Source organism: Macrobrachium nipponense, chromosome 8 (genome assembly GCF_015104395.2).
Source record: "Macrobrachium nipponense isolate FS-2020 chromosome 8, ASM1510439v2, whole genome shotgun sequence".
Taxonomy (NCBI): Eukaryota; Metazoa; Arthropoda; class Malacostraca; order Decapoda; family Palaemonidae; genus Macrobrachium; species Macrobrachium nipponense.
This window is the reverse complement of record NC_087203.1, coordinates 30,965,744-30,984,760: the sequence shown is the minus strand read 5'-3', so window position 1 is coordinate 30,984,760 and position 19,017 is coordinate 30,965,744. Positions and strand designations below refer to the sequence as shown.

General features: G+C 42.3%; 1 protein-coding gene and 1 long non-coding RNA gene across 2 annotated transcripts in view; one reads left to right on the top strand and one right to left on the bottom strand.

Annotated features, from left to right (window-relative positions):
* Positions 1-19,017, bottom strand: part of LOC135222637 (uncharacterized) — a 93,230-nt gene that overhangs the window by 69,987 nt on the left and 4,226 nt on the right. The gene's annotated exons all lie outside the window — the stretch shown is intronic.
* The window catches only part of LOC135222638 (uncharacterized), a 49,707-nt gene continuing 31,387 nt past the window's right edge, over positions 698-19,017 (top strand). The window contains exons 1-2 of the long non-coding RNA XR_010316302.1: positions 698-2,726; positions 5,938-6,094. This is a non-coding gene — a long non-coding RNA (uncharacterized LOC135222638). The remainder of the gene's footprint in view (positions 2,727-5,937; positions 6,095-19,017) is intronic.

Genomic DNA, 19,017 nt, shown 5'->3' with positions numbered 1-19,017 from the left:
CGACATCCTCATTTTCCACAATTGATAATATATATTGCCCCTTGTGTTTGCTAAAACATCACCCGTAAAGGATGTCTACCATTCAAAGAAATCTCCAGTAGAGAAAAGGTTGGGGGGTTGTGAATCACCTCTACTAAATTATCATACAAAATATTATCATTTGGAGGTAGGTGCAGAGAGCACGAATGTACATGAGACTTCTGCCATGGCTCCCTGCTTGTTGATTGTATGGTGTTCTATTGCTAACATACTCTCGAGGACAAGGAGTATTAGCATCAAGCTTGCTCTATTGTTGACATACAATTATGGGGGACTGCTCATGAATTAGGAGCTTATGTTCTTCATATTTGGCCCTTAAACCCTGACAATTCCATTACAAAATGGAGGAGAATACTATGGATTATTACTGGAAGACATCTTGGATGAGGTCTTCCCATTGGCAATTTTTAATCTAACATTATTTCCTGTAGGTTTCTTTAGAGATGATCTTGATATATTTGGTTTTATGTTTGTCTTTTTTTCTTTGTGTCCTTTCGATCTATTAGTTGAGGTGGGATGGTGGGACCTCAAATTGAATTTCTGATTTATTCAAGTTATCTTCCAGTTGATCGAAAACATCAACAGATAAAACATCAAATTTATTTGATGTCATAGCTTTAATGTTTCTTAAGGAAAGGGGTGAGAGAGATGGAGGTCTCTCTCTTTTTCAATTAATAGGCGGTGGGCTTCTAGGTTTTTGCACCTTCCCCACAACAGGTGCACCAGGTAAGTTGGTTTTAAGTGGAACCTCCATCAAATCAGGCAAGGACATGGCCTGAGAGAGGTTTGTACTACTTATTGTAATGGGGGGATGAAAATTGTACGGATGGGCAATGCCCCACTGTTAGTACACTGTGGCAAAGCCTAAGAAGGCAATATGCTTACCTCATCATGGAGCATTTTATCATTAGATGGTATATTTCTTTTTCTAGAACTATTGGCAGTACTAGGTGGGTTTGATTTTAATGCCTTTGCATAGCTATTTGATTTATTTAATAATCTTTGGCATATCCCACACTTATATGTTCTAAATTGGATTAATTGGATTTGTTAAGGGCAGCTTCTTCCAACTTATACAGCTCGCAGCTCCTGTCAGTGGATTTATGATTTGAGTTGCAATTTAAACACCTGGCCACAAGTGCACATTCTCCATGGTAAGACTTGGAGCAAATACCACACATTTTTTCATTTTTGCAAACTTTTGACGGGTGTCCAAATTTAAAACAAACAAAACATTGCAGCAGCTTCTGCTTGAATGGTCGAACTTTAATAATTTCATTTTCAATAATAATATGGGAAGGTACATCAGCATCCTGGAAAGTAAGGATAATCATTGATGTACCTGGGACTTTGTGTACTTTCCATACATTTAATGGACACATGGCCAGTATCTCCTCTGTAAATTCATACAGATCTTTGTTAAAAAAAGACCCCTTCCGTAGCTAAAATTTAGGTGGGGTTTGACATCTAACTTAATATCATCATCACTTGTTTTAAGGTTGGATAGTATTACAGATTGTGTGCATGATTTGGCATGGATAAGGTAACTATTTTTCAACGAGATATATCTCCCGGTGTAGTAGTTCCTACTTTTTTCTGAATTAATTGGCATATTTTGAAATAGTTCCCTGTAACCCCCTGAGATTCAGCTACAAGCCACATTGGTGGTTTTGGCTTCCTCTGGTAAGGCATAACTAAATCATAGTCCACATTCACCTAGACACAACCATGTTGAACTTATCCATGCTTCATCTAGAGCTGCCCCGAACTTAATTGCTTTGCACAGCCATTTGCCTATTAAGTCACAACCTTGTCTTCTGCTTTAGCCTACAAATGTCGCCCAATTACAGACTCCCATGCAGCAGCACACAAGTTGAGAGAAATCTCATTAAAGAACCACAAATCTGCGGATCGATCTTCTCTGCAAGAAGTCACAATTATCTGGTCTTCTTTTACTCATCCTGATCAAGGAACGAAGTGTTATTGCCAAAACCGTGAAGGATGACAAAGCTCCCATTAAGAGGTTAACGTTGAGGGAATTCTCAGGATCTGGATCATTCTCTTACATCTCATGGTCCACGATTTCACTCACAAGGCTGCAACCGTTCTTCATGTAATGAGAGCTCTACATGGTCGTGCAACCAATCATGGTGTCATCTCATTATAATAAGCACAGCTGTGACCATTCTCCATGTAACAGGAGCCCTACACAGCCTGGCAACCAACCACGGCCTTCATCTTCTCATTGTATTATGTGCTGCCATTCTCATGAATGTGACTGATCAAGACAAGGCACCTTCTTGTTCTGCAGAACTTTATGCTCCCAAGAAGGTTTTAGGCCCTGTGCGATCTTATGCCCCAGTATAATTAACAAGGATATTTTTGTTGCATCTGATTCAGTTGACAGGATGGATCAAGAACCCCATAGCCCGAAAGTAGTAGACCCTCTCCCCCTAGATGCTGACAATCAAAAATTTATAAAAAGCTATGCGAAACCCGTAGAACTCGTTCACGGGTACAACGACCTGGCTGAAGAGACTGTGGCTACCACTTCAGATTTTTCTTCGGTTCTCGAAACCCTGGTTGGGCCAAAGAAAGAAATGAAGGCATCTTTGGGTCTGCCATGCTCTACATTCTCAACCTGGTGAATTCTCTGGTCTCTGGATGGGACAATTCACTTCGATCTAGTGAGTCTTTTAATTTGATCTCTCCACCACCTCCATGGCATATACATTTCTCCATAACAACCACGGATGTGTTACAAGCAAGACACATCGATCTAGACCTATTAATTAGGCCTAGGCCTATCATTAGGACAATTTAAGACAGAGGGCACCTCCTTCACACACCAAGAGTTGGCTACAAAGGAGATAGTAACTGCTTCTATGGCATTTCAGGCAGTTTCATGGTTTGACCTATGTGCAAAATCTCTTCTGCCTCCATGGTTAGCAATAGTGAGGACAGTGCCACCTTCCTCAAACTGTTACAGTCTGGTGGCAAGATTATTTCATACTTGGCTCATTTACTCTGCCCTTTCTTAGGTCTCCAGATTTATTGGCAAGGATTCCATCTTCGCACTGACAAATGGAGATATTCTAATCTCCTAATCTCTCTTTCCTAAGACCAGGTTGACACACCAATCAACAGATGAAAAAGCAGGCAACAATGACTGTCCTGTGCACTATGCCATCGGTGAATTGTCTGGTCCTTCTCATGCTAACGTAGCTTAAAGCCCAGATCACATGCTACGTACACTTTGCCTAAAAGACGTCAAAAGCACAGTGAGCCCATGTGGGGGCCTCCTACCTACGCTTTCTTCAACAAGAATACTCAGCAGCGTCCATTTCAGCCCTGTTCTTCCAGACCCAGAAAAGGTGGCAGAGGCAGGGCTAGAGGAAGACAATAGAGCAGGCACCTCCCCCAACTCATTGCCTTTGGGGGGGGGGGGGGGGGGGGGGCACTTGGCAACTTGGCAGCAGTATGGAGTGGAGGCCTACGTAGGTAGCAGATGTTCTACAGGTGGGATATCTACTCCCCTTCAAGCTTCCCCCTCCCCTCTCCAAGTGTCCTCTTCACCAAAGAACGTATACTCGAGGCTTGCTGAAGCATCGAGCTCTCCAAGAGGAAGTGAAGAAAATGATGGAGAGCAGAACCATGGAGATCGTGAAGGATCAATATTGAGGCTTCTACAGCCATGTGTTTCTGGTTCCAAAAGCATCGGGCAATTGCAGATCAGTCATAGACCTTTTCATCAGAAAGACTCAATTCAAGATGAAACTCAAACAGTTTTAGCAGCTATCAGGAAGAACAACTTCAGGCTCAATAAAGCTGAAGGATACATAGGATACTTCCAGATTCCAATCTACCAATCTTCCTGGAAGTTTCTTTGCTTGCTTCAGTCTGGGAGAGAGAGTTTACCAATTCAGGCTGCTTTGGTTTGGTCTTTTAACTGGCCCACAGGTATTAACAAGTGTTCATCCTAATTTCAACCTAGGCTCATTCTCAATGGATATCCAACGACTGGCAAGTTCTTGGGTAAAGTTAATCCTAGTCAGAGACCATCTACTACTCCAATTTTGCCACAGCTTAGGCATAGTGATAAATTTGGAGAAGTCAAATCTCATGTCCAGCCAAAGAATCCTTTACTTGGAGGTGCATATAGACACAACAGTGGCAAGGGTCTTTCCATCACACCAACACATTGACAAGTTCAGGAACATCGTTCAGTCCTTCCTCTCCAGACAAAAGCAGCCAGCACATCAGTGCCAAATTGTTCTTGGTTACCTGTCATCCCTGGCAAAGCTCATTCATCCCAGACATCTTCACCTTCGACCCCTTCAATGGAGATTGAAAGTGTTTTCGTCCCCTTCAAGGGATGAAAGTTTTTTGTCTCCTTCAAGGGATGAAAGTGTTTTCGTTCCCTTAAAGGAATTCTCCTTCTTCCGGGTTTCTCTCGCAAAAGAAGTGAGACAGGACTTTGTACGGTGGCTGGACGACAGGAACCTAACCATAGTAGTGATTTTCACTCTCCCCTTCCAAAGATTCTTCTGTTCTCAGATGCCTCAAACAAGGGTTGGGAAGCACACTTGAAAGCTCTTCTGACTTCAGGGGTGTGGGATCACCAAGACAAACAGCTTTACATCAACATCCTGGAGCTAAAAGCAGCCTTTCTAGCCCTTCAGGAATTTCAGGAAAGGGTGATAGGACACTCCATGGTCCTCATGTCCGACAATACCAAGATGGTAGCATATTACAACAAACACGTGGGCTAGTTTCCCGTCGACTTCATAAATTGACAATACAATTACACCAGGACGGGGACTCACTCAGTGGATCTCTCTGCCAGATACATTCCAGGTGACAGGAATGTTGTGGCAGACAAGCTGAGTCATGGGGGACAAGTGCTAGGAAGTAGTGGAAAGGCTGTTCCATCTGTTGGGAAGGCCAATAGTAGATCTCTTTGCAACCAGATACAACAGAAATCCAGAGGTATTTTGTTCGGTTGTTCCAGATCCCTGGGGTGTAACAGAAGATGCACTGCAACACCCTTGGTACAACCTGGATATTTACACCTTTCCCCCCTTTTGCCTCATCCGTCAAGTAATAAACAGAGTAATGACTTCTCAGAACCTCAGGAGGATGATCCTAGTGGCTCCCTTGTGGCCACATGCAGAATGGTACCCCGATATTCTAGCTCTGCTAACTGAGGTACAGAGGAAGGTTTCCTGGCACAACCTTCTTTGCCAACCACACATCAAGGGGTTTCATTAATTAGTGGGTTCCCAATCTCTTCATTGCTGGAGACCATATCCAGCATCTCCAGCAAGTGAGAGGCTTTTCTTGCAGAGCAGCACCAGAGATGTCTGGCTATCTCAGAAAATCATCTACAGCAGCGTACCAAGGAAAATGGGCCGTCTACTGCGATTGGTGTCATCAACAGGGTTTCTCTTCAGTCGGAACTTCTATTCAACAAGGAGCTGACTTCCTCATATTTCTCTGTAGGGAGAAGCTACTCTCTGTGTCAGCCATCAAGGGGGTATAGAACTGTTCTATGATTAGTTCTGGGTCTGAAAGGTGTGGACTTTTCTACGTCATGGGAAATCTCTATATTACAGTGAACCCCCATATTTGTGTTTGAGATTCATGGACTCACCTATTTGCGGATTTTTCTGTGGAACCTATCTAGAAAATTTTCATGGGAGGACTAGCTCATTCATGTGTTTTTCTGTGGAACATATTTATAAAAATATTCGCGGGTCCCAAGTAGTATTTGCGGATGCGAATTTTTTCGTAAAGTAATATTCTGTATTTTCATATTTACTGTATAATACTTATGTGATATTAGTATAATATTATTATATCATACAAGTACTTACTGGTGATGAATGTTGATTACAGATGATGATGATATTAGTTGTGCAGTCTGATGAATGATGATGAATAGACTGCACAGTAAAGTATGTAGAGGAGTTACATCTCCTCTGAGGATGTCTCTTCACCTTCTTCAGGAGGGAGGTGCTTTGTCAGGGGTTTCAGGAGGCTGCATCATATGGAGGTACTTGCACATTCTCACAAAGGTGTTATGATCGGGATGCACTGGTTCACTAACAGCATTGATAAAATTTGTGGTCCTTTCTTAATTGTTATCCCATGCCTTGACCATTGTCTATATCTGCCCAACTTCCCTGATCAATTTATACAACCACAAAAAAACCACAAAATTCTTCAAAGTCCTGGTCTGTTGGTGGGATGGTAGTAAAGAGGGCGACGAGTTCTCCTCCAAGAATGATTTCCCAAAGTATTTTACCCTGTTCACACTCATTCTCTAAGCAGGCAACTGCACTTTCAATCATGCTGCTACTTCTCCATGACTTTTGCCCTCTCTTAACATAACAATCATGTCTATTTTCTCCTGATCTGTCGTTAACTGTCAGAGACGCTGATGCTTAGACTCTTTGCCAGAACCCTTAAGAAAAGTAGAACATTTAGAAGAAATTACAAAGAATATTCTTAGCCCATAGAATTTACCTTACCGTACAAATGATAGAACACTGAGCAGAACAGGCAGTCCCTGGTTAATAGCAGACTTGGTTTTTGGCAATCCAGTTTTATGGCGCCGTAACATACTGAGTTCTGGTTATTGGTGTCATAAGGTACCAATAACAGATTTATGTCACCATAACATACCTAAAGGAGGCGCCATTAACAGGATATCAGCGCCATAAATCACCAAGTTTCTGTTAATGGCAGTTTTCGCTTATCAGCGCATTGCCGAGAACAGAACCCCTGCTGATAACTGGGACTGCCTGTACAGGTATTCTCCTACTTAAAAGGGGTTAGGTTCCGAAAAACCCATCGTATGTCGAAAAAATCGTATCTCAAATATAGCCTAGCCTACACTAGGGTAATCAGTATCATCTTTACATGTAGGGTAGCGTACCCTACACTACACAGTATACTTGTAGCGTACCCAACACTGCACAGTATACTTAAACATATACGGCATAGTAATGATTATTTCAGCTAATTCTCTAGGTTCAATGCATTATTGGCTCATGATAATTCAGTACTAAGAGAAATTGAATAACATCAACAAGTTAGCCTAGCATATACAGTGTACCGGTACGACATACCAAAGCTCTACATACGAAAGTTTTCAAGATACGAAAGGTTGTTGCTGTAAAGTCCCGAGATTCGCCCAGACCACCGAGAACAATTTTAAAACTCCCGCGCCGCCAACTCAGTAAACCGCCACCATCCTCCCGCTCCCCCCATTGGTTACTGATACTAGTCACCCCATAAGATCCTGCTCTCCTATTGGTCAGCATCTACCCCTTGTGCTTTAAGTATTCCATTGGTAAAAGGATGCTGTAAATTGAAAACGTTATTCATGCAATACAATTTTAATAAAAAAAAACATTAGGTAAAGATAGAATAAAGAATAGAAATGAATGGTTATTATACTGTTTGGTAGTTTCAGTAGTTGAAGAGAGATAATGAAAATTTATGGCTTACTCTGTACTAGGAAAAGTGATTGCTTGGCGAGTGTTCCATACTCGTAAGTGCTGGATGTAAAAACAGAAGTTTGGAAGAAGCTTTTTTTTTTTTTTTTTTTTTTTTAGTTAATGGTTACTTAATAATTATTTGAAATGAGTACATGCAATACATTTAATAAAAAAATTGTGAATTAGATATATAAAATAATAAAATAAATCAGACTGCTATCATCGAAGCCAAACAAATACGTATTTTTTTAGAATTCTTCTTCTGTTTTAATATTACGTTACGTATATGTTTCATTATAGCTGTCAGTAACTCGGTATCTCCATTAGGTAAAGATAGAATAAAGAATAGAAATGAATGGTTATTATACTGTTTGGTAGTTTCATTAGTTGAAGAGAGATACTAATGAATAAAATTTATGGCTTACTGTGTCCCTACGAAAACTGATTTGCTTGGCGTTCGTTCGGTACTCGTAAGAGCTGAATGTAAACAATCGATTGGAAGGTTTTTTTGTTTGTTTGTGTATTATAGTTAATGATTAATTAATAATGATTTGAAATGAGTACATACTGATTATTTATACATTTTATTGGCATAATCAAAGCTTTTAGCTTCTTAGGTTTAGATGTCAGAATCACAGACTAGGCTACAGTAGCAACCACTAACATAGGCTAGGCTTATTGCTAAAGGGACATATGCTAAAGTCCTAATATATGCAGTAAAAATGGGGTTGAACATTACATGCAGTTGAATATTACTCAGTAGTACAGTATTTGCCTTTTTGGAGTCATATTTCTTCCGTCAGATCGGCGTCGTAACCCTAGAACGTGTTGTAGGCCTGGAAATATAATTTACTGGGGTGTTTTTGGAGGGCTTGGAACGGATTAGCCATTTTACATGTAAAATGTGGTCCAAGATACGAAAACCTCATGATACGAAGGGCGCCTCGGAACGGATTAATTTCGTATCTCGAGGTACTACTGTATAATGATAGATACCATGGTAAATCGGACTCAGATTCTGACCAATATAAGCATAATTGAGCGATACCTATCAGGCTGCTGACGCCTACATATAATTATGGAATAAAAACATAACGAATATGCATCTTTTCCGTGAATCTGTTAAAAATTAAACATTACTCTATCCTATTATATTGTATGTACGTATTCTCATATTACTTATTGTACATATATATTACGTATTGTATCATAAAATACTAACAAAGCGGTTTGGAAATCAGCTGATGGCGAATACAAGTTTATTTCGTCGTATTTAACTCAATTTGGAGTGAATTGTTTTGCTTCGGTTAGCATAAAAGAATATCTACATAGATACGTACTTTACTTATACGAGACAAGGTCATCTTTTAGTTATAAGATGTGTTAATTTAAAGTTGAAATATGAATTTAATACATCTCGGAACTATTTTTTTTTTAACAGATCGCTTTGTGGGCATGTTTATTGTGTTAGGAAAATTACGTGATTCTGTTCACCATTTTCACTTGACTTCTTCGTCGTACGAACTTTACCGTTACGTTATTTATCTTTTATCGTCATGAAAACAGCAGTAAACTGTATTCTTTGAAGACCTGAAGTTTTGATTAAAATGATTCTCTCTCAACTTTATCTACGGTTGTGTTTGATCGGATAAGTTTACGGGAGTTTTATCTTTGTTACCGATGCACAATAACAGTCATTAGCAGCTCAAAAAGTGTTCTCAGCTTCAGCTACAACTCTGTTTAAATTTAACAGTATGTTTCCTTGCTGATCTTTGATCTATAGCGAACAATGTTATTATCTAAAAATATATCAGTCCTATTATATACATAACGTCATTTATAACATAACTGCGGTAAGTTTTTACTATCGTATGATGGTTGAAATACAAGCCAAATGGATGTTGTCATCCAATTCAGTTGTACTTAGCAAAACGTTGTTTCTCGTTCAGTTGTTCATGGCTGTACACATTTACCAAACTAGTAAAACGTTAAAACAAAGCTTTCATAATTCTCTTTTGCTATTTTTCTTTTAACTTATTTAACTAGAAGATGGGATAAAGTTAGGCTATTGTAATTTGGTCTCTCTTGCTGCCTGGTTGTATGTTGCTGGGCTGCACCCGTTAGAAGCGAAATTTAAAAATATTTTCAAAATGTATTGTCATATCAGTATTAATTGTTAACCCCATCGTAAAATCGAATCATCGTAAGACGAATTATCGTGACTCGAACACTACCTGTATTGGGTCAATTTGGCTTAAATTGCGTATCGATATTCTGCACATACTGTACATTTCATGAAATGTTTTAAGATGATTTTTAAATATTATACGTATGTATATCAAGTGTTGTAGGATGATACTATAAGTACACAGAACATATCTAAAATACGTACAACGGGAATAGCAGGGTACATAAATGTTTCCATCTGCAGTATTTAGTATTTTCATACATACGTACTAAGTATATTTTCATGACTAAAATACGTTTTATGATGACAAAAGATTTATTAATTTTCAAATATTACAGTTCTGTAATAAGTTGATATAAACATAGCAAAATTTCAATAACATAATTGGCTTTCGTAAAAGATGCTTCACCCAAGCCAACTTTCCACAGACAGTAAACTTTATGATGCTGTAACACCTTAGTGCAGTACCCAGACGAAATGATACTCGACACGCTATTGGCCGTCATCTGCAGAGCAGCCAATCCAAAAGCAGCATTCATTTTCCTTGTCGTTCACTTGGGGTTGATTGGTTGAAACCCATCTTGCAAAGATGGACTTGTGGTTATTGCGCATTTTTTCATCAGCCTCACTGCGTAGAAAGTCATGATACATGTATAAACGAACGCAATCACAAAGGTGTGTTTTACCAAAAAAGTGCCCTGCTCATTCTAAGGCTTCTGACAAGGAGCCTAAGAGAAAGAAGACCGTAATGAAGCTCGACTTGAAGGTGAAAGTTCTTGTTACGTTGAAAAAGGGCAAACGTTTCGCCCTGGTTGACTGCCATTTCAATGTGAAAGAGAGCATAGTCAGTTAACAGAAAAAAGAAAGCGAAATCAGAGAAAGTGTAAGCATGACATACTTTGGTACAGCAAAAGCAGTCTCAACATTGAGATAAAACAATTGTGAAAATGGAATCTGCATTCATGTACTGGATCAAGGACTGTTGTAAGAAGAACGTGCCCCTTGACTTCAACATCATATGCGAGAAAGCATGACAGCTCTACCAGCACCTACCAACTGCTACAGATGGTGGCGAAGAAGAGGAAGGTATCAATGTAGAAACACAGGAGGGCAGCGATGTAGAGACACAGAAGGCGATGAAGAAGGGGAATTGGAATTCTTGGGCTTTAATGAACCAGCTACTGAAGAGGAAGAAGAGCTCCCCAATTTTCAAGCGAGCAAGGAAGGTTCCACTGGTTCTAGAAAAGGTTCCATCTAAAGTCTGTTTCCCTACACGGGGAAGCAGCATTGGGTGACAAAGTGGCGGCCACAAAATATCCAGAGACCTTCAAGAAAATCCTGCAGGATAAAGGATACCAGCCGGAACAGGTCTTCAATATGGACGAAAATTATATTTTAATGATAAAAAAAGGTTTCACATACACTTACCAAACAATTACATTAGCTGTACGCTTTCTTACCTGGCAGTCGAAAATTCAAATTCCTGGTGGCGGTAGCAGCGCTGCCACTGTTTTTGTAGGTGATACAGATCCCGCCCACTTTCGGGAATACCTGGTACTGCTGAGCTTAGACTTCAATTCGTTGAGCCGCAACGTCCGTCTGTGGGGAGGAGGGAGGGCTCTGATTATGTAATTGTTTGGTAAGTATAGTGAAACCTTATTTTATCATTAAAATATCACTTTCACATAAGTGACTTACCAAACAATTACATTAGCTGACTCCACATTACCTGGAAGGTGGGTATAAAGACAGCTTTATGAATAAAAACAACAGACATGTGCTCACATTATATGTCTGCAGTACCTTACCTTGTGGAGAGCAGCTACAGGTAAATACTGCCTCTGGTCGGCACTCTCATCACATGTAGGAGACGTGGCAGTAAAGGCCAGGGTCGTCCCTACTAATGGTGGGAGTTTGGCAAACATGGAAGTGCACCGATGATTGACAAAAACAACAATAATTTGCCCTTGCCCTGGGCGAAAAAGACCAGATAAAAAAAAACCACACAAAATCATCACCTACACTAAAAACCATATGGTACCCTTAACCAGATATAAGAACTGGTGGGTACTTCAGGTACATGTACCCCCAGGCTTCCCACAAACTCAAAAAACCTCAAATTCAAGGCAAGGAGATAGTAGAGGGAAAAAACCGGGTCCCCCTATGCTTCCTCTCTCCCAACACCATTCCGCTAGTGACAAGGTCCCAATCTAAAACAGTTTTCGTAAGTAGTTTCTACCTCCTTCAAATAGTGAGATGCAAACACCGATTTCGACCTCCAGAATGTAGTTTGCATAATGGAAGATAGAGACATATTCTGTCTGAAAGCCAAAGACGTTGCTACTGCATGAATCTCATGCATCTTCACTTTCAGCACCCTAAGAGCATGTTCCTGAGTTTGGGCATGCACTTCTCGGATCAAACTCCTCAGGAAAAAAGGACATTGCACTCTTTGAAAGAGGCAAGAAAGTCTGTTACATAAGAGCAAAATGCATTGCCCTGGGCGAAACCCACTTCCTTACTCATCGGCTGCAACTCGCTTACTCTTCCTGCTGTGGCTAAGGCGACTAGGAATAGTGTCTTCCTAGTTACGTCCCACAAGGTTGCAGAATTCAACAGTTCAAATTGGGGGCCGTTGAGCCACCTTAAAACTACATCCAAGTTCCATTCCACTTCTTCAAGCTTTAAAATCTTGGAGGAACTAAAGGATCTGAGCTGGTCACTGATGTCCTGATTTGACGAAATGTCGAGGCCTCTATGCTTGAAAACCGATGAAAGCATGCCCCTATATCCTTTAATAGTTGAAGTGGCCAACTTCTTAGTGTCCCTCAAAAATAACGAAATTTCCGCAATTTCTGTTATAGAAGGTTCTCAGCAGAAGAGATGCTATGTCGTCTGCACCATGACCTAAAGACTCTCCACTTGGACTGGTAGAGCTTGGCAGAAGAGCTTCTTCTGCAGCTAGCAATAGCTTCAGAAGCCCTTCGCAAAAACCCTTTTGCTTTGACCAGGTTCCTGACAGTCTGAATCCTGTCAGGGCCAGAGCGGACAACCCTTGGTGATATCGGTTGAAATGGGTTGTCTGAGAAGCGATGGATTTTGTGGAGGTAATCTGGGAAAATCCACCAGCAGATTGAGAAGGTCCGGGAACCACTCTTTCCTAGGCCAGAATGGCGCTACTAGGGTCATTGTCACATTCTGGTGCGATTGAAGCTTGTTTAAGACCTCTCTTATCATCCCGAAGGGAGGAAAAGCGTAAACATCCAGTCCTGTCCAATCTAGCAGCATCGCATCTGTTCTCCACGCTAGTGGTTCTGGAATCGGAGAACAGAAAATGGAAGGCAATTGTTCCTCGATGTGGCGAACAGATCTATTGATGGTCTTTCCTAAGGCTTCCAAAGTCCTGACACACACTCGTTCAAGAGTCCACTCTGTTGGTAACACCTGATTTAATCCGACTCGGTTTGTCTGCAAGTACGTTCATTCTCCCTTGCACGAATCTTGGAAAAAGGGTGATCCTCTTCTCGTCCGTCCAGGCGAGATCTTCGGCTATCTTTGTTGAGAGAGAACGAGTGGGTCCCTCCCTGCTTTCGTACATATGACAACGCTGTGGTGTTGTCCGAGTAAACCGCTACGTTTCTTCCGGTGACTAAGTGGTCGAACACTTGTAGCCCTACGAGGATGGCCTTCAATTCCTTCCCATTGATGTGCAAGGTCTTTTCTCATTCTGTCCACAGACCTGATACTCTTTTGTCTCCTAGGAGGGCTCCCCATCCACTGTCTGAGGTGTCTGAGAAGAACTGCAGGTCGGGGTTTGACACGACTAGGGAGATTCCTTCTTGCAATCTTTCCCTTGAATGCCACCAACGAAGATCCACCTTTATCTCTTCCATCAGGGGGCGGGGGAAAACTAGTAAGTCCGACTGTGTCTTGACGAGACAATTTGCTTTCAGGAAGAACTGAACCGGCCTCATGTGTAGGTGTCCTAACCTGACAAAACTCTCCACTGAAGCCAGGGTCCCGAGTAGGCTCATCCATTTGAGTGCTGAGCAGGACAGGCGAACCAGAAATTGCTGGACTGTCGACAGGCAGGACTCTATCCTCTTTGGGGGGAGAAAAAACCCAAAAAGCTAGAGAGTCTAGTATCATCCCTAAATAGAGAATCCTCTGAGTTGGAATCAATTGGACTTCTCCGTGTTTACTATGATACCCAATTGTTGTGTCAAAGTAAGCGTCTTCTCCAAGTCCTTCACACACTGATGACTGGATCTGGCTCTCAGGAGCCAGTCGTCTAAGTAAAAAGCTGTGTTGATCCCCATCAAATGCAGCCACTTTCCCAGAGGAGTGAGAATCTGAGTAAATACTTGAGGGGCGGTTGACAGACCGAAGCAGAGGGCTCTGAATGGGAAGACTCTTCTTGAAGACGAATCTCAGGAACTTCCTGGAGTTTTGATGGATAGGGACATGGAAGTATGCATCCATCATGTCGAGAGATACTATCCAGTCGCCCGGTTGGATGGCTGACATTACCGATCGACTGGTTTCCATTCAGAATTTTGTCTTCCGGACGAAGAGGTTCAGAGCGCTTACGTCCAACACAGGTCTCCATCCCCCTGATGCCTTGGGGACTACGAAGAGCCTGTTGTAAAACCCTGGGGAGTTTGTGTGTGTTACCTCCTCTATGGCCTCTTTGTTGATGAGCTCTTCTACTTCTTTGGCTAAAGCCAAAGCTCTTGTTGATCCTGTCGAGTATGCTGTCAAACAGACAGGTGTATTGGACAGTGGTGGATCCTGCGTAAAAGGGATCACATATCCCTCTCGAAGCACCTGCATTACCCACTGTTCTGCTCCTCTTCAACTCCATTCCTCCCAGTAGTCGTAGAATCTTACCCCCATGGGTGTGTGAAGGACCTTCCGATCATTTATCTGTCTTAAAGGAAGGTTTCTTGGTAGACATGGAGGTGGTTTGTAGATTAGTTCTTGGTCTCTGCTGCCACCTCGACTTACCTCCTCGAAAGGGATGCTTTTGTAGAGGAGAAGCTTTGGCTCCTGTCGCTGGATGTTCCTTAGGTCTTCTCACTGACTGAAAAAGATCATTGGTGGACTTTTTCTTTAGGTCTGACAGCACATGCTTGATGGTTTCTTCTGGAAACAGGTGAGATTTACTCAGGGGGGAGAACAACAAAGCCGATTTTTGGTTCGTGGTCACTCCTCGAGATGTGAAGGAGCACCACTGTTCTCTCTTCTTAGTACTCCCATAGTGAATAGGGCAGCCAATTCCCCTGAACCGTCTCTCACTGCCATGTCCACACAGGACGGAGGAGGCAGGCAGAAACTCCCAAAGAAGGAACTTCTCCTGTTGCATAAAACCTGTAGGTTTTATTCTGCAGCTTCGACGGAGGGAAGGCGAACGAAGCCTTGCCTGACTCCCTCTTCTTAGCAAGCCACTCTTCTACTTCCTTCAGTGCTTTCTTCAAGGACTGAGAAAGAACTGGTTTCGGTAACCCCGAAGGTGCTGATCTCTTATCCTTCACAAACATCGACGGAGGTGAAGAAGGCAAAGCTGGTTCAAAAAATTCTGGATAAGTCTGTAAAAGAAACCTTAACAGACTAGAATAAGCAGAAGAGGGCTTCGAATCCTGGTCCTTGAGTTTCCTCTTCCGACAGGACGGCCGATCCCCACCCCGTCTTCCTCTTCCGTCTGGCTCGTTGTCTTCTTCAAAAAGACCATCAATTCTTGAAGTTGATGTTTAAAAGAACACAAAGCGGAATCCTCTAGCAAGGGTTTGGCCTCTGAATCATCCTTAGGCGAAGACGAAGCCGTGGCTGTCGTACAGCTCTTCTTCGAAAACGAACAACTGGAAGTTGAAACAACACGAGACATATGAGGTGAACGAGTCGAAGCAGCTCGAGGCGAACGAGTCGAAACAGCTCGAGACGAATGAGGCAAACGAGTTGAAACTCCTATCGATACACAACAAGGCGAGTCAGTCTCGCAAGCGGTCGAGTGCTGTAACGCACGTGAACGTCTGACTCCGTCCAAAGTTACGCTATCCAAAGAGGACTGACGATCTTCCAAGAAAAACTGGTCCGGCACGAAACTGCAGGAAGGTTGTGGACTCCAGTGCTCCTTGGATTTCTTAACAGGCGGCGACATTCCTCTTGTACGCTGGGTGTGTCTCTTTAAAGGATGTGACACTAAATCACTCCACACTTTTCGCCTCGACACCAACGACTGCACTTCCGAGTCGGATGACAACTGCGTGTCACTGATATCTATGCCTTTCCAGCGGCGTTTTCTGGGCACTCGCGAGTCGACTACGTTGATGAGTTGTTGATTGACCGTGGGCAAACTCCCCCAGTCTCCCTTCGACCTCCGGTATGTCTTCTAGGAGAACAGCCGCCTCCTCGGACACGACACTGACACTTGGCCTAACACTGGCCTTTTCACTTGACTTCTCTACGAACGCACGAAACGACATACCCAAATCCATAACGGATTTTGCCAAGAACTCAAATTTCTTGTCCATCTTAGACTCTAACAAGGAAATGGTGTTGGGATCGGAAACATGGGATACCTGGTCTGGAGTAATTGGTACTGAATTTGGAGGACTATCAATAGGTGAAATATTCGATAAAAGTGGAGAAGATAGTGACGGTTTGTTTGCCTCTAAAGGCACGGGAGTTGTCTCTACTCTAGTTTTACTACCCGCTCTAAGAGCTGCTTTCCTTTTCCTATCTTTGTCCATCTTATCCAAATGAGCTTGAAAAGTCTTCCAACCTTGTTCATCTAAACTACGGCACTCATCACAAGTTAAAACACATTTGGAGTGCGGATCGTAACATAGTTTAGCTAATCTAGTTTTGCAGCCACTGCTGCAAAACCTAACTGAAGAAGAACTAGCATCAGACATCTTCGTAATAACTTGTTAATAACTAGGCAGCTAACTGATGAAGCAAAAAAGCCAACCAAGAAATTGTACATCACCAAAAAGAAAAAATCCACAATGGCGACGAAAGTCGACTGCAACAACAAACCACCGGTGTTACCCCATGGCCGGCAGAAAACGAATTGAAGTCTAAGCTCAGCAGTACCAGGTATTCCGAAAGTGGGCGGGATCTGTATCACCTACACAAACAATAGCAGCGCTGCTAAAACCCACCGCCACCAGGAATTTGAATTTTCGACTGCCAAGTAAGAAAGCATACAGCTAATGTAATTGTTTGGTAAGTCACTTATGTGAAACTGCCATGTTCTGGAAAAAGATGCTGTCCTGGACATATTTAACAAAGGACGAAACTAAAGCCTCAGGATTCAAGGTACAAAAGGACAGGGTGACCCTCCTAATGTGTAGGAATGCGGCTGGCTTTATGCTGAAACCAGGCCTCATTTACAAAGCTGCAAATCCCAGAGCACGCAAAAATAAGAAGAAGGCATTGCTGCCTGTGTTCTGGATGCACAATCCCAAGGCCTGGATCACCAAAGTCCTTTTGGAGTACTGATTTCATCAAAGCTTCACTCCTCAAGTTAGGCAATACCTGGCCGATTTGGACTGAGAGTTCAAGGTGTTGATGTGGATAAAAGCTGGTATCACACTAGTCATTTCTTGCTTGCGGTTTTGGCCAGCATCCAGCCGATGCTGGCGAGCAAAAGTGTTGTATCATCACACTAGGACCTCGTGGTTTTGAGGAGCAGTAGGAAAAAGTAAACAAACAAAACTGATCAGCTGATATCATCATGGCGCCCAGAAATTGTCAGATGGTTGCAAGATATGCTGCAATGATGTGTTTTCTCGGAATCTTACGTGAATGCAAGTGACAAAAAACATTTGTGGGTTCAAGAGTGGCTCAGGAGAAGAGAAGCGAAAGGTCTGAAAGTACGTCCTATCAGCAGCAGCCATTTTGTTTGTTTACACTATGCAGTCGCTCACGGTTCGTGGCTCGGTGCTTCCCGTTCAGCCGGGAAGCTAAGATCTCGAGCTAAAAGCTCCCGGTTTTCCATTTTCGGCAGCAACGGCTCGCGGCTGGAGACAAAAAGGCCTAGTGTGAGGCCATCTTAATGCTGGTGGCCACCCTCTCGATCTTTATTACAAGTGTCCAGCTCGAGTTCCGCCCTCCGAACACCACCTTCTCCTCAGCCTATGGGTTGGAGGTGATCCATGCCTTCAAGGCAGTCTACACCGGGAACTCCCTCCAGCACCTTGTTGATGCAATAGACCTTGACAGTTAATTTACACATAGCCTATTGGCATAAATTCACGATTGCTACATGTCTGGTCTGTCATTGACTGGTTGCTAAAGGACATGAAGAAAGAGACCCTGAATGCATGCTGGAGTAAGTTGTGGCTGGACTGTGTCCATAATTATATGGGTTTCTCTCCTCAGAAATCCTGCATTTGGCCATTAATAAGGTGGTCCAGTTGGCGAGAATTCTTGGTGGTGAAGGCTTTGAAATTATCACCCGAGGATGAAGTCGGCATCCGTCATTGATGCCCACTCTGACCCCTGACAGACCAGGAATTGGAAGACCTGACGAAATCTGCCAGCGAGGAAGAAGACACTCCAGGTTCAGGAGCAGGAACAGCAGCAGGAGCAGAAGGGTGGCCTGACTTTAGAATGCCTGTCCCAAGTTAGAAGAATGATCAACAATGTCCAGGAGTTTGTTGCAACATCAGATCCTTGCATGGAGCACTCCTTAATATTTTCCAACATTCTTGATATGGCATTGGAGCCCTATAATCAAGCCCTCACCACCATGAAGAAGCAACAACAGCAGCTGCCAATCATATGTTCATCACACATACGAAGGACCCTCCAAAGCCTCTTTAATCGCCTGAAGTGCCTCTTGAAGGTGAAGAGGTACCCTCAAAGGAGATGTAATTTCTCTGCTTAGCTGTGCAGTTATAACTTCGTCATTCATCAGACTGCATGCCTAATTCATCATCATCTTTCATCAACACTCATCAGTGGTGAGTACCCTATTTATGTATGATGTACTAGTGTAGAAAATTTTTTTTTTTAATGGTTCATACATATTTTGTTCTTTCTCTCCCTCTCTTGTGATTTTATATACAATTGTTTTCCTTGTAAAAAGAAAACTGGACGACATAAATAGTAACTGTATGAAAGAAAATGTGCATGACTGAATACTTTAGGAGGGGCTGGATTATTTTCATGTACGCAACTAAGTTATACAGTATGTACATATGTAATTTTAACCATAAAATAAAAGATTTACTTTGAAATAGTATCAATAATATTTCAGAGGTCAATATGTACCATAAT